The sequence below is a fragment of the Oryzias latipes genome, chromosome 4 (genome assembly GCF_002234675.1).
Source record: "Oryzias latipes chromosome 4, ASM223467v1".
Lineage (NCBI taxonomy): Eukaryota > Metazoa > Chordata > Actinopteri > Beloniformes > Adrianichthyidae > Oryzias > Oryzias latipes.
In genome coordinates, this window is record NC_019862.2 from 23387180 (window position 1) to 23389963 (window position 2784).

The window sequence follows — 2784 nt, forward strand, 5'->3', positions numbered from 1 at the left end:
GGAAGAAAATTCTATTACTTGCCTTCAGATCTACGTTAGAATGGATGAAAGAAAAGAGAATTAGAATATTCTCTGATCTTCTTCAAGCTTTTTCAAACATCTGCAGATATTTAAACACTCTTTAAAGATTTGAGGAAAAATTGCGGCACAGAGGCTCGGTTGTCTGGATTAAATAAGAGATCAGGAGACGTCATGAATCCAGCGAAGGCATGTTTTGATGCAGATGAACTCTCAACCCCAACACCGCCGTGACCAAAACCACATCCACTCGCAGAATTTTGACCCTCAACCTCACCCCAAAGTGAAATGATGAAATTCAGACAGGAAGTGTCACATGTGTTATTAATGAACACTTTTTTCTCATATAAAGTCACTTCATGTCATGACTATAGAACGACTGAGACCCAGATGCTGAAACCCGGAATGAGACACAGGACAGAGATGTCTTGGCGAGAAGGTAGATTTAATATGAGGGCCAGACAGGTAGGTATCTGTTACTGGAGGTCCGAGAATGTAACTGCGGCTCGTGGCGTCACTGGTGGAACTGCTCGTTCGGGTCTGGAGTCGGCAGCGTGAGTCCGTCTCGTGAGGCAGCTGGTTCGGCAGAGGCTCGTGGTGAGGATGAAGGGAACAGACCAGTAGAGGAGTCCGGATTACGGCTGCTGTGGGTGACCACTCGTGGCTGAGGTTTCCTGGAGACAGGTAAGACAGCATATGTTAACTACTTGGCTTAAGGCAAGGCAACAAAGCATGAACTTGACGTGAGGCCAAATATGCACCATCAGGGGCAACGGACTGGCGTTGAATGAAGATCCTGGAGCTCCTTAAGAAGGCAGGTGTGTCGATGAGGTGAGTGGAAGCAGCTGGGGATAATCAGGAACCAAGCGGAGAGGAGAGGGGGAAGGAGTCTGACAGAGGCACCATGACAGTACCCCCCCCTCAACGACCGCCTCCAGGCGGTCAAGGGCGGCGATCTGGGTGGGCCCGGTAGAAATCCTCAATGAGCGAGGGGTCCAAAATGAGAGAGCGGGAAATCCAGGAGCGCTCCTCCGGCCCGTAACCCACCCAGTCGACCAGGAACTGGAATCCGCGACCCCGACGGCGGACATCCAGGATCCGATTGACGTCGTAAGCCGGAGCACCGTCGATGAGCCGGGCGGGTGGCGGGGAAGCGGACGGCGGGCACAGAGGACTGTCCAGAACTGGCTTGATCTGGGAAACATGAAATGACGGGTGAACTTTCAGAGCCTTGGGAAGACGGAGTCGGACGCAGGTGGGGTTGATGAGTTTCTCTATGACGTAAGGTCCGATGAATCGTGGAGCCAGTTTCTTGGAGGTGGCTTGGATGGGGATATTACGTGTGGAGAGCCAGACCCTTTGGCCAGGTTGGTACTCGGGTCCCACCACCCTGTGACGGTTGGCGATGCGGCAGTTGCTCTCCTTGGTGCGGAGGAGAGCAGCCTTAGCCTGTGCCCAGATGCGTTGGCACCGCTGGATGTGATGTTGTACGGAAGGCACCGCCAAGTCCAGTTCCTGTGACGGAAACAGAGGTGGTGAGTACCCGAGGGCGGCCTCAAAGGGAGAGAGCCCAGTGGCAGTGGAGGGATGAGCATTATGGGCATACTCAATCCACACGAGATATTGGGACCAGTCCTGCTGGTTCTGTGCCGCCAAGCAGCGGAGAGCTGCCTCCAGTTCCTGGTTCGCTCTCTCCGCTTGGCCGTTGGACTGAGGATGGTAGCCAGATGTGAGGCTGACCGTGGCCCCCAAGGCCGTACAGAAGGCCTTCCAGACCTGAGAAATGAACTGCGGGCCACGGTCAGAGACAATGTCCAGGGGGATGCCATGGTGACGGAAAACCTGCTTGGTCATGATATCAGCAGTTTCGGTGGCAGTGGGTAGTTGAGGGAGCGGAATGAAGTGGGCCATCTTGGAAAATCGATCTATGACTGTGAGTATGACGGTGTTACCTGCTGATGGGGGTAACCCGGTGACAAAGTCCATTGCCAAGTGGGACCAGGGCCTGCTGGGCGTAGGAAGTGGGTGGAGCAACCCCGCCGGAGCCGAGGAGGACGTCTTGGATCGGGCGCAGGTGGTGCACGCCGAGATATACTCCCTAATATCCTTCTCCATAGACGGCCAATAAAACCTCTTACGAAGTAAATGGAGGGTACGGTGGACCCCCCCATGGCACGCCAGACGAGACGCGTGACCCCAAGTGATGACTTCGGAGCGGAGATGAGCGGGTACAAACAGTGTGCCCCTGGAGGCGGGTGGATGGTCAGAGTCCCCTTCCAGGGCTTGAAGAACCTTGGCCTCGATATCCCAGGTGACACTTCCTATGATGCAGGATGAAGGGAGGATTGATGATAGAGTGTTCTCAGACGGACTGTATTTCCTGGAGAGGGCATCGGGTTTGGTGTTGCGGGAGCCTGGTCTGTAGGTTATGGTGAAGTGAAACCGGTCAAAGAAAAGACACCAACGAGCTTGCCTGGAGTTGAGTCTTTTCGCGGAGCGTAGGTATGCCAGGTTTTTATGGTCCGTCCAGACGATGAAAGGCTGCTCGGCTCCCTCCAACCAGTGACGCCACTCCTCCAGGGCAAGTTTGATGGCTAAGAGTTCCCGGTTGCCAACGTCGTAATTCTGCTCAGAAGGGGACAGCTTGCGAGAGAAAAACGCACAAGGTTTGAGTTTTCCAGAACTCTCCTCCTTCTGTGAGAGGACAGCGCCCACCCCAGAGTCAGAGGCATCGACCTCAACGATAAATTGCCGTGAGGGGTCAGG

At 54.4% G+C, this 2784-nt stretch overlaps 1 long non-coding RNA gene across 1 annotated transcript; it reads right to left on the minus strand.

The window, feature by feature from the left end:
* Positions 1-444: 444 nt before the first annotated feature.
* LOC105358002 lies at positions 445-830 on the minus strand. The gene is made up of 2 exons (XR_911777.2): positions 780-830; positions 445-692 (listed from the first exon to the last, which is right to left on the minus strand). It is a non-coding gene; the product is annotated as an uncharacterized LOC105358002 (long non-coding RNA).
* Positions 831-2784: the final 1954 nt, after the last annotated feature.